The following is a 13399-nucleotide window of genomic DNA, read 5'->3' as shown; positions in this document are numbered from 1 at the left end:
CTCCTTCCCTGATCTCGGCATGAAGACCAAGAGGCACATTCTAGGCACTGACCCGGCTGGGACACGCGGACATGCTTCATCGTGCCACGGGTGATACCCTGCCCTGATACATGGTCTCACCCTGAAAAATACGGAGCAGCTCATGGATTATTCATGCCCTGGGGCTCTGCGCCCAGCAGGTGGGGGCCGCCTGAGATATGTACACGCGGCTCGGCCAGCTCAGAGAGTTCCCGGTGCGCAGAGGGACAATTAGACACTCCTGAGTTAGAGCCCTTCGCCAGTGGCTCAGCAAACAAACCAGCCATCAAGTGAGTTGATTTAAAGAGAGCATTTCTGCAACTGATATCACCAGTGGCCCTCGGACATGGCAGGCCGCTGGGGCTTGGGGATGGACCCCGATTCATCTCCGCCCTGAGGGATGAGGAACAGAGGACAGGGAGGGGAGGACGGCAGGCACTGGGCCCGGGCACAGCCAGCTCTGCGCACCCCACAAATCGGGGTTCACCCGGGCCACGCTTTAGCCAGGAGACTCGAGAGCAGGGTGTGCGAGCGTGGTGCGGAGCCTGGGGCTCTGCTGCCTCCTTGTAGAGGAGGGATGGACAGACAGATGGACAGTGTGCAGGAAGAACAGACCTTTGTGCTTATAAAGCCACTGAGACCAGGGCTTCTGACCTCGCCCGTGAGGCTGGAAAACCCGTTTCAGAGAGGCAGTGAGGCCCTGAGTCAGAAAGTGGCTTTTCTAAGGTCACACAGCTTGTAAATGACTTGGAGTTGGGCTCTGAACTGTGGCCCACTGGGGCCACCAGACTTTGACCCCGGCCGGTCACCACCTCCCCACATGCCCGTCTATCCTGAGGATGGTGGACTTCTGAGGAAAACCTATCTATCCCCGCGTCCTCTGGAGCTATGTGCCTGGCCCCTCAGGCCCTCGGTGCACCTCAGCTCAGCCTCAACTGCCTGGGCCCTGCCTGCATTGGGCCCTGGTCCCTGCAGGCCCAGTGTGCAAGGTCACATCTTTGATAGGCATGACCTCTCGGGAGGCAGCCAGAGGGGTTCCTCCGGGACTGGGACCCCCGTCAACCTTCCTGCAGGCTGACTGTGGGGGAGCTGTGACCTTGCTGGAGACAGCTTCCCCACTGAAGACCAGGATGGCCTCATGTCGGGAAAAGCAGCCAGTGTCCCTCCAGGCTGGCAGCTGTGTGGAGCCGAGCATGGCAGCTGAATCATGGCACTTGGGGTGACAATCGTCAGACCATCAGATGGACACTGTCCTCCCTGCGCCCAGGGAGCGGCTTGCCCTTCCTAGGCCCTCACTGCTCCTTTTTGTATCAAACTTTGTTTCCACACCTGTGTCTCCCCCACCATGAACTAGGGATCTGCACCCCCTTGGGGTTGGAGAGGTGAGCACGCTGGGGCCAGGGAGCAGGGGGACAGCAGGGTGGCCGGCCTGGGCAGACACCCTCTTGTCCTCACCCTGCTGCCCTGTGTGATTGTCCCCCAGTGTCTCCTGTCTGGCTGGGAAACTCCTGAGACAATCGGGTCCTGGAGCTGCCCACTGTGGTCCCTGCGGGCAGAGCCGGGCAGGGAGTGGCATGTGGCTGTCATGTGGCCATGTGGCAGGCTCAGGGAAGGGGCAGCCCCCCCAGGAGCCCCATGGAGGAGGGTTTTCCTGTATCCTCCTGCTTGACTCTGGAGAGATGTCACCCCTTCTCCAGCAGGTGCCCACTAGGGGCCACCATGCAGGGACAGGCGGAGCTGAAGAAGGCAGGGTGGCTGTACTTGGGTGGGGGCAGTGAGGCATAGAGAGGTGGGCACCTGCGGCCCCTAAGGAGTGAGTCTGGGCTTTGTCCTTGAGGGGGTGGGTGATCCAGGAAGGGAGGACCATCTGCTGTGTCCCCGTTCTTATGGGGAGGTGCAGAGTCTGCTTTGATAGCTGCACCCTGGTCATTCCACTCTGTCCCCAGCTCTAGATGGAAGAGCAGACATCCAAGTCCCTCAGGGGCCACCCAGACAGAGGTGCCTCTCAGGGACTGTCACTTGAACAACTGTGGGAGTCTCAGGAGACAGGTGAGGGCTACTGGAGGTGGGGAGCTTATGACGGTGGCAGCTGACCTTGTCACAGGAGAGGCCACCCTGTGCTGTGTTATGTCAGCCTCCACAGACCCGGACCTGATGCCCCAGTTCACCCCAGGGTGCCCGTGGAACCAGACTGGTCCCTCTAACACAAGGCACAGCCGAGAGGGAGTTCAGACGTGGACAGCCGGCACACACCGGGCCTCCTGGTGGGCCCACTGACCAGCACCCCTGGCCCCGCTCGCCCCGTGGGCCAAGGCAGGAACTTCAGCCCTGGCCTGCTGCTGTCACAAGCAAAGGTGGCCACAGCCAGGGCCATGGAGGCCACAGGAAAGGCAGGAGGATGCCTGCATGAGTGGGAGTGGGCTGTGGCCTGAGCCCTCTCCTCTGCTTGGGCCCCTGGTGGGCCATGTGGCCGGGGCAGCACCAGGCTCTGGCCAAGGCCCAGCCATCTGCTGAGGTTTCAAAAGCAAACGTCCTGAGAAATAATAGAGTTGAATAAGCCAGGTGATCAATATCCCACTGAAGGGGAGGGAGAGACCCAGAGAGACCTAGAGACATAGAGAGACAAATGGGGGAAAACTGGGGCGAATGGACACTCCCACCCCGAGATGCAGCGGGGTCAGAGAGGAGCAGAGAGACACAGGGACAAGCGGAAACAGGAGAGGGACGGCTAGACACACGGACAGAGGAACAGACAGCTACACAGCAGAGTCTCGCCAAGACGCAGAGGAGAGGGAGAGGGAGGGCTGAGCCACGCACCTCGCAGAGACATGCAGAGACATGGGGCCACCGGAGAATGGGGGAAGTCAGCCATCCAGTGGAGGCTGGGGAGGAGGCCCAGGCTCTGAGCGTGCTCAGGCAGCGTGGAGAAGCTGCTGTGGGACTGGGCCCCCACACCCCCAGCGTTCTTGTCCTTGGTCCTCAGGCCTCTCAGGAGCCAGTGGGACACCCACACCCTCCTGTTCAGGATAACAGAGTGGACACTGGCAGTGTCTCAGGCCACAGGGGCTCAGCTATGCCCCTCCACCTGCCCAGACCCTTTAAAAGTGTGTTTTGGGGGGACAGTAAATGAGGTGAAGACAGCAGAGTCCACCAGTGGCTACCCTTCCCAAGCTCCCCTGGGCAGTCCCTCTGGCAGCCTGGTGACCGTTAGTGGGCTCAGCCAGGGCTACTCTGCTTGCAGGGAGAGAACAGAAGCCAGAGGCCATCTAAAGCCTCGTTCACGGTCCAACAGTCCCCTTCACCGGGTGGGATTAGGACTGGGCCTTGTGTGTATTTTCAGCTTTTGGATGTGTATTTCTATTCTGGTGGTGGAATTAAAGAGTCTGTACCCTTTAATTTAAAGTCCCAAGCAGGCAGATGGGGTGGCCGAGTGTGAATCGTCTGGTACATTATCTGGTTGTAGTAAATTATTAAAATTTTAACAATGAGGTGTCCCTTATTCTTCCACTGTTCCTCACGGGCCAGTCCTCAGTGTCCTTGACCACCTGCGGAGTGCTGGGCCGCAGACCTCCTCTTCCAAGCTCGGAAGCCACCCGCTGGCTCTGCTGAGGCTGGGCCAGGAGCCTGGGCTGTTCCTCCCCCAGAGCCCGGCCTGGCCCGGCCATCAGACCTGCCTGGAGGGAGCCCTGCCCATCCCTGATTCGATCCCCACCCACCGCTCTCCAGGGTCCAGGTGCCACCCCAGCAGGAAGCAGGCAGCCCTGAAGGTTCACTAGAAGAGAGGGTCTTAGCCAACACGCTTCTGTCTCCACCCCTGGGCTTCTTTGTTTCTCTGCAGAACTTCTTCCTGGGGTGGGCTCTGGCAGGGGGCTGCCACCGTGCTCGGCAATGTCCCATGCCAGCTGTCCATCAGAATCAACCCCCCACCCCGGGAGATGGCCAAAGTCCAGATTCTTGAGTCTCCCACAAGAGATTCCGGTTCCACGAGCCTGGGCATAGTATTTTATGATATTAAAATGCTAGCTTATGTCATGTGTTCTATTTCATAAATATGGTCTTATTATTATTGTGATAAAATGCGCGCATCCTGAGATTGGCCATTTTAGCTACTTTACAGCCTACGATACATTTAGAGCATTTACAATACTGTGCCACTGTCACCTCTGTCTAGTTCCAGAACTTCTTCATCACCTCAAACAGCAACCAATTAACAGTCCCCACCCCACCCTGCCCCAGCTCCTGCAAATGGCTCCTGCCCCCCTCTAGGGGAACATATGCCTATATGTCCAGATGCCTATCCTGGACATTTCATGTCAGTGAAATCACACAGTGTGTGGCCTTTTACACCTGGCTGCTTTCACTCAGAACGAGGATGTCGAGGTTCACCCAGGCTGGAGAGGGTATCAATACGTCACACGTCTTGCCATTTTTTTTGGTACCCAGGACTGAACCCAGGGGCGCGTAACCACTGAGCCACGTGCCCAGCCCTTTTTTAATATTTTATTTACAGACAGGGCTAAGTTGCTGAGGCTGGCTTTGAACTTGTGATCCTCCTGCCTCAGCCTCCCAAATCTCTGAGGTTACAGGCGTGCGCCATCGCACCTGGCTTGCGATTCCTTTGCCATGCCACAGTGCAGACCCATTCTTCCATCCAAGGCCCTTTCGGTTCCACATGTGGCTATTGGAAACTATGTTGCCCTGGACATCTGCTACACTTTCTTGTGTTTGATTTATGTGTTCGTTCCTCCTGGGGACACACCAGGATTTTCCGGGTTAACTGGTAACGCTGTTTAACGCTTTGCTGAACTGATGTCCAAAGTGATGGTGCTGTTCCCACTCCCCCAGCGAGGCACAGGGGTCCGACTTCTCCACATCCCAACAACCCTCGCTTTCCTTTGTCTTTGGTTTTGGAAATGGGGCCCTCACACTGGGTGTGAGCCACCTGTCTGTGACTTTGCCTCTGGTATTTGGAGGCCCTGGGTGGATGGATGGCTACGGGCAGCCGTGGGCTGAACACTGGCTTGATCCCCCCTCATCTCTCATAATCCTCCCAAGTCCTCTGAGGCCCCAGGTGAGGGCCACCAGCAGCATAGGCAGGGGGCATCGTGGGTTGGGGAGGCAACATCCCTCTCCCCTACTGTCACCAGGTCCCTGGCCCCTGGGAGGAAGACAGAGGAGCTCAAACTGTGAGCATTTGGGAGGTCAGTGCTCCTGCCCCAGGCCCGGAAGATTCCAAAGGGCTGGGCTCCTCCACTGGTATCCCTGGGGCCCTGGAGGGCAGCCGTGGCCTCTGGGTCTATCCAGCTCCGGCCTGCTTTTTGTTCAGTCCTGAGCTAAGAATGATGTTCGCATTTTTAAGGAGTTATAAAAAGAAATCAAAGATGAATATGCAAAGTCTAAAACGTTTGTGCTGTCTGGCCCTTTCCAGGTTTCCAGACCCCAGCTCAGCTCAGTGTGACAACGCGAGTGACAGGGCCCTCCAGCCTGGGGGTGGGAGCAGGGAACCTGGAGCACAGTCTCCCACTCAGCATTGCCTGAGGCCTGGGTGGAGGCAGAGGGGTGCACGGCAGCGGCTCCCTGGTCAGACCCTGCCGGCCAGGCATGGGCTCTCTGCTCAGCCCTCCTCCAACCCAGGAGGAGGTGAAAAATGTGACACCTCAAAGTGGGACATTAAAGTTTAATGGGGGACAATGCATATTTAATAGGGCTTAACAAAGCATCTTTAAAGACATCCCAGACAGCCACCCCCCAGAGGGGGCGGGCAGGCAGCCACCAAAGCCCCCCTGCCCACCCTGCAGCCTACACTCCCTGGTCTGTCAGCCTACACTCCCCGGTGGCATCCCTGAGACAACGTGGCCTTCATACTCCTGCTAGAGCCAAGCGGGAGCCCATGCTCTCAGAGGGAGCTGCCCTGTCATTACTAATGTTATGAAGATGTCTGAGGAGCCGTGTGACCACAGGGCTGTGACTCGGGCTTCCCTCTGCAGTAGAGTGTGGAGGATGTCCCCTCTCCTTGGTCCCTCTGACCCCCAGTCCATGTCAAGAGCCACAGGTCAGCTGGAGACACCCCAGGTACAGGAAGGGCCATGGGTCAGGGTTGGAGTGAGGAAGGTCCCCAGCCACAGTCCTGAGGCCCCAGGTGAAGGCCACCAGCAGTGAATCAGAGGTGGACGTTTTTAGAACTATGGCATCCTGGAAGGCTGGCAGGTCCTCTAAATCCTGGGGCTCCCACAGGCGGCCGTGAGCTCTGCAGTCACATGAGGGGACAGCCCTTCCACCGCCTCCCACCCCCACTCTCAAAGTCACCCCAATTATTTCTGGGAGTCCCCAAATGCTTTTCAAAAGGAGCCCACTAGCTCCTAGTAACAGTCCCCTAGGTCACCCTGAGGGAGGTTCCCTGCCCTTGCTGCGGGGGATCCTCAAGTGGCCCCGCCTGTCCTGAGACTGCACCTGAGTCACCCTCTTGGTTCCTTGCTGCGCAGAGATGACATGCAGCCTGTCGCGATGGCCTCTACTGCAGCACTCCTTCGCATCCGGCCCCGTCCCTGCACCCCACACAGCACTGGCCAGCCCTAAGTCCAGCCTTAGAAGAGCCACACACCCCCTTGCCCTGGTCGCCTCCCCCACTGTCACAGTCACTGGCTGGACTGGCAGGGACCAGACCCACTTGGAGCCCGTGATCTCACGCCGCTGTATTAATAGGGATTGGCGATTCTGTGATATGCGCCAGTTTAGGGTGTCAACGACAGCGGCCATCGGGGCAGGGCCTTAAACATGCCCTTTGGTCTCAGGTTCTGTGGGGGACTTCGTGGAGGCTGAAGGCAGGAAGGGCTGAGGAAGGAAACTGGGAGCCAGCAGGGCACCGGGACCCTTCCAGAGCCACCCCCACCCAGAACAGCTCTGAGGCTCGCCCGGGAGGTGGGGTTCCCATATGAGTGAAGCTAAAGTTAAATCCAGACACCTCACTTGACAGATGGGGAAGCCATAGCTCTGGGTGGGGGCGAGAGGGGGTCCTCCTGGTCCCAGCCGAGCCCCAGGCTAGTGGACCCAACAGGGGGGATGGCAGAGAGGGCTGGGTGACCTCCTGAGCAGCATCACATGCTCAGGAGGAAGCAGGTGTCCTGCAGCCTCCGTGTCTCCCCACCCCCTCCCTGTTCCCACCCCCTCCCAGACAGCCCACACCCACCCTCCAAGATGGCACAAAGAATCAGCCGTCCTCACATGTGGGAAGCATTTTCAAATTCCTTTGCCATTTGTTATCTCTCTTTCTTTAAAAAAAACATTCTCCCAAACGTCCTGAGAGGCCTGCGATTTCACGTTTCTGAGGCTCTGGAGTGGGGGAGTCCCAGCATGGAGCCCGTGATCTCACACCGCTCCAGGTCACGGCAGGTGCCTGGTCCAGGACCCAGCCACCTGGGTAGCAGAGGCCCCATCTGGCCTGAGTCCTTCCCTCCAGTCCTGGGAAGTCAAAAGAAGTTCAGGGACAAGGTCCCAGTTGCTGGGTTCAAAGATTCCCCCCTCTGCTCTCCCTGTCAGGGGCCGGGTGGATCCTTGCTTGAGGGCAGAGCTGCGGCCATGAATTGCTGGAGGCCCCTCTGTGGCTCCTCCTGCTTCCCTCTCTGGGGTGGCTGTTGGGTGCTGCCCCAGGGGGAGGACACTGCCTCTCACCCCTGGCCCTGATTCTCAAACCCCTTCTCTTGGGGCCTGCGGTTACTCAGGCTGGGCACTTTCCTGGCAGAGACTCGTGCCTGGGGGTCAGACCACCGGCCTTGCCGGCTATTTTAGTCTGAGCAGTTTAATCTAAATTGCTAGGACTAGATGGAGTTCTCCAAGGGACCTTGAAATAGGACACAGCCAAACCTGCTTTACCTCCCGCCCACTGCCCTGGTCCCTGGAACTACTCCTTCTGAAACTCAAGGGGTCGGGTGCCAGGCTTTGGAACAAGCACCCCTCTCCCTAGGACTCCACCAGGGGCCCCTGCCTAGAACCCTAGGGCTGCCCATGACCATAGTTTATTCTGTCCAGCTCCTCTGGGAACCCTCTGGGTTCTGACGTCGATCATTTGTGGGGGAGAAAGTAGGAGGCCAGAGTGGCAGGTGGGGGCTGTCAGCAGAAAATCTGGGCCAAAAATAGGCACCTGCTTTATAATCAGGCCCCACAGGGTGGGCCTGAGCCGGGATGGCTTTGGAGCCTGGTAATCAAGGAATTAACGCTGGGCGCTGCAAGGCAGGCAGGGAGTTTTAACTCTTAGTACTGCTCGAGGGCCTGCGTGGGGGAGGGACTGGTGGCCTATGGGTCAGGGTGCAAGGGGGGAATGAGGGCCTTGTGCAAAAGTAGTGGTGAGGTGTGGTGACAGCTGTGATGGTGGTGGTGGTGATGGTAGTACTAGTTATGGTGGTGGTGATAGTGATGATGATGGTGGTGGTGATGGTGGTGCTGGTGATGGTGGTGATGATGGTGCTGGTGATGGTGGTGGTAATGGTGGTGGTGGTGGTAGTGGTGGTGGTGATGGTGGTGGTGGTGGTGGTGGTGGTAGTGGTGGTGATGGTAGTACTGGTGGTGGTGGTGGTGGTGATGATGGTGCTGGTGATGCTGGTGATGGTAATGAAGATGGTGATGATGATGGTGATGATGATGGGGATGGTGATGGTGGTGTTGGTGATGGTGGTGGTGGTGGTGGTGGTAATGAAGATGGTGATGGTGATGGTGGTGCTGGTGGTGGTGGAGCTGGTGATATGCCTCTTCCTGTTGTACCTTCATGGTCACCCAAGGAGTTTATCTTATTACTTTATTTTCTCAGATTACTTTATTAGAGATAAAGAAACTGAGGCTGAGAGGTGAAGTCACTGGCCCGAGGTCAGGAAGTGGCAAGGCTGGGACTAAGCTCATGTCTGCCTGTCTAGCTGTGCTGTGTCAGACCTTCGTGTCTGGCCCCTGCTCAGGGACCCCAGGATGGGCCGGCCAGGGGGATCTGCCATGCTGGAGCAGAGGGACAGTCTGCCCTCTCCCAGTTGACACACCATTCTGCTCCCTCAGCCCCTGTGCCTGTGACTCCTCACTAATCCGTAAGCACAGTGACTTCACGTCCCTTATCTGCTTTGACTTCCGCAAGGGCCCCAACAGGTAGGCCTGACTAGCAGATGGGGACAATCAGGTCAGAGAGAGGATGTGACCTGACAGAGGTCACAGACCACAGTTGAGGAGCCCATTGTCCAAGAACCCAGTGTCCCTGGCTCTCCCACTACCCTCCCTGGGCTTTGGCACAGCAGACAGGTCACAGAGGGGCCCTCATGGGAGAGGAGTGGCACAAGAGAGTGACGAGGGCTTCTCCAGGCTGTGCAACTTAGGAGCACTTCACCTCTCTGATCCTTGGTCAGGACTCCACAGCACCTGACATTTGGGGAACCTTGGCCCTGTAGGAGGGTGGGAAAGAGCCCACACTGGACCCAAGATGTGGCAGCCCAGTGCCTTGGCATCCTGGAAGGAGCCTGCCCTGCACCTCTGCCCAGGATGGGCCGTCCCTGGCCCTGGAGGAGGGGGTCCACTCATCTATCCCCCTGGGTTAGAGTGTAGTCGGAATCTGGGTCACTTCTCCTGCTCCTGGCCTAGGACACAGGCGGGCAGTGGCACCCTCCTGAGCCTCCCCACAGCGCAGGGCTCGGCCACGGCTGGTCTATTGGGGCTTGACATCAGAGGGCTCTCTCTGGCTGCTTGGGGGAACGGTGACCCCTGCTTCACCCTGCCGTCACCACGATGGTGAGGGCCCGGCAGGGGACCTGGCTGGACGGCGGCTCTTTCCGTAGCACCCAAGCTGTTGACGAGGAAATTTAAAAACAGAGCCAGCTGCTTCCTCGCACATCCCTGGCACCCAGAAGGCAGGAGCCTCAGCCGATGCGCCAACTTCCTCTCCGAGCCTCCTGTCTGAGCCGCCAGCTCCCCCACACCCCAGGCCCGGCAGTGCCAGGCCGAGCCCCCTGCAGCTCCTGGCAGCCTGCAGCCCCCGCCACCCCGCTCTCTTCAGATGGCTCCAACTCGCTGGCAGAGGCCAGCCTCTGACCCAGACCTGGGCTCCCCTGGGAGCCACACTCCGGGACACTTCCTCTGGCCCTGGGCCCATGCATGCCTGATGGCCCCGCTGCCCGTAACTCTCCTGAGAGGCCGTGGCCTTTGCCAGCCCCTGGGGCCTCCTATGGAGGAAATGAGGCCCAAGCTGTGTTCCTGAGACAAGTGACTCATGACAGGCGCTCAGCACCACCCCCTCTAGGACCCAGCAGAGCAGCAGGGGAGGAGCTGGGTCTTCAGGGGGCTCCCTGGTTCTGTCCACAGGCCAACTGGCAGGGCAGAGACCTTCCTCAAGACTCAAAGCCCCTCCCCAGCCCCCCCTCTCTCTGCAAGCCTTTCCTGACACCAGCCCCAGGGTCTTCCGGAGAAGACCCCCTGAAGGGGGCTCTGCCGGGCCTCGGTTTCCCATCTGGACATCAAGGATGTTGGACTAGCTGGCCTCTAACGGCTCTTCCAACTTGGATACTGCAGGATTCTAGAAAGCCCCCTCCCCCTCCCCTAACCACAGCCCCATCTCCACCACCAAGGAAAAATAAGAGGAAAAAAATAACACCCACCCCATCTAATCCTTTCCCGGCTTAGACCACGCAGCTCAGCTCTCCGCCGGCTCCTCTGGGGGATGATGGAAATGTGAATTTAAATAGAGTTATGTTGAAAGAACATTACCCAGCTCGGCCCAGCAGGGAGAAGTCCTGCCGAGACGCAGAGGCAGGGCCGGGTCGGGTGTTTGTGAGAGAGGCCAGCACCTTTGGACAATTACAATCAGGACAGCTTGATTAGCCCTCCTCCTCGCCCTGCCCCCTCCCAGGAGTCTCCTTAATAGCTAGCTGCCTTCCCTGGGGGCGCTGGGCTGGCCACTGGGGACTAGCCGCGTGTGGATAATCTCCTGGTGGCACCACGATGCCATCCGCAGCTAACGGGGCTCCAAACCAGCTTTGCGGGCGGCTCGCTCCCTCCTCAGCGGGGGCAGCCACCAGCCCTGGACAGGATTAGCATGGTTGTCTGCTCTGAGCCGAGGCCTCAGACATGGGGCTCTGCCCAGAACAGGGCTGGCGCCACACGCTGGAACATCCAGGAGGCCCAGCTGCCTCGGCCTGGGCTTGAGCCTGGCTGGCCCCCATGCCCTCTGCCCAGGATGGGCCGTCCCGTGGCCTGAGGGCTCTGGAGGGGAGAGACAGAATTAGCCACCTCTGATGCTGGGCACAGAGTGGGCGCTTTGGCAGGGTTGCGACATGCACTGTCAGCTAGGAGAGGTGTCGGGCTGTCAGGCGGGCTTATCTTAGAGGTATACTGCATGAGGGCTTCTGACACCCCCAAGCTCAGGCCAAGGGGCCATGCAAGCCCCCAAGGGGAGAGCAGGAGCTGGGGCACCATGGTTCTCTGCCTGGATAGGCCCGTTGGAGTTGGGCCCTGCGTGGTCACTCATGGGTACAGACAAGCCGAGCCAAGAGCATGGCACTCTCACACTGTCAGAGCAGGAGTTCTCTGACCCCAGAGGGGTAGAGCTAGGCACAGGTAAGGGGGCTGTCTCGGGTGGTGGCCAGGACCTCACCCTGCCTGACACTGCACAGCCTGATGGGGATGAAAGAAGCCTGCTGTGCCAGGAGAGGCTTTGCTCCCAAATTAGTGGTGGAGATGATGGTGGTGGTGGAGATAGTGGGGATGACAGCGGTAATGGTCATGAGGCTGGTGGAGATGGTGATGGTGGTGTTAATGGTGGGGATGATGGTGATGATGATGATGGTGGTGATGGTGGTGATGGTGATGATGGTGATGGTGATAGTGATGGTGGTGATGGTGGAGATGATAATGATGGTGATGATGGTGGTGATGGTGATGATGATGGTGGTGATGGTGATGGTGATGATGGTGATGGTGGTGATGGTGATGGTGGTGATGGTGGTGATGGTGATGGTGATGGTGGTGATGGTGATGGTGATGATGGTGATGGTGGTGATGGTGATGGTGATGGTGGTGATGGTGATGGTGATGATGGTGATGGTGGTGATGGTGATGGTGATGGTGGTGATGGTGATGGTGATGGTGGTGATGGTGCTGATGGTGATGGTGATGATGGTGATGGTGGTGATGGTGATGGTGGTGATGGTGATGGTGATGGTGGTGATGGTGATGGTGGTGATGGTGATGGTGGTGATGGTGATGATGATGGTGATGATGGTGATGGTGGAGATAATGATGATGATAGTGATGGTGGTGATGGTGATGATGGTGATGATGATGGTGATGATGGTGATGGTGGTGATGGTGATGGTGATGGTGGTGATGGTAGTGATGGTGATGGTAATGATGATGGTGGTGTTGGTGTTGGTGATGGTGATGGTGGTGATGATGATGGTGATGATGGTGATGGTGGAGATGATGATGATGGTAGTGATGGTGGTGATGGTGGTGATGGTGATGATGGTGATGATGGTGGTGATGGTGGTGATGGTGATGATGGTGATGATGGTGGTGGTGGTGGTGATGGTGGAGATGATGATGATGGTAGTGATGGTGGTGATGGTGATGGTGATGGTGATGGTGGTGATGATGGGGATGGTGATGGTAGTGATGGTGATGGTGATGATGATGGTGGTGATGATGATGGTGATGATGGTGATGGTGGAGATGATGATGATGGTAGTGATGGTGGTGATGGTGGTGATGGTGATGATGGTAGTGATGGTGGTGATGGTGATGGTGATGGGGATGGTGATGGTGGTGATGATGGGGATGGTGATGGTGGTGATGGTGATGGTGGTGGTGATGGGGGATGATGGCCCTGCCCAGGGACAATTACTTCTGCAGGTGTTTCCTGTGCACCCACTGAGAGCTCCACACCACACCTTCAGAAGTACCAGCCATGAATCTGTCTTTAAAAGACACTTCTGGCAGTGCCTTGTGGAAGGGCAGGGGTCTCTTCCTTGCTCACCCCTGGGCTCAAACAGATTGGCCTCTTAGACCAGGGAGTGAGAGGAGCAGCAGTCTTGGTCAGGAGGCAGGATGACAGTGGTGGACAGATGGGTGACATGGTGTGGCCGCAAACATGGCTGGAGAAGGGGCAACGTGGAGGCAAAGGGGCTGAAGGCTTAGAGTTGAAAGTGGGCTTCAGGTGGGAGAGGATTCTTGGAGGGTCACAGCCTGGCTCAGGGCATGGGGGGAGGAAGTGTCTGCATAGAGGAAACATCTTGTAGAGAAAGGAGGGGTGGATTTGGATGGGGTAGGGGCACTGACCTTGATCTTGCCTGTCAGGCAAAGGGTTAATCCTGATGGCAGTGGGGACCCTCTGGCTGCTGAGAACAAGGGCTGAAAGAAGGGG

This window comes from Marmota flaviventris, chromosome 13, assembly GCF_047511675.1.
Source record: "Marmota flaviventris isolate mMarFla1 chromosome 13, mMarFla1.hap1, whole genome shotgun sequence".
Taxonomy (NCBI): Eukaryota; Metazoa; Chordata; class Mammalia; order Rodentia; family Sciuridae; genus Marmota; species Marmota flaviventris.
Note: the sequence above shows the minus strand (reverse complement) of the source record.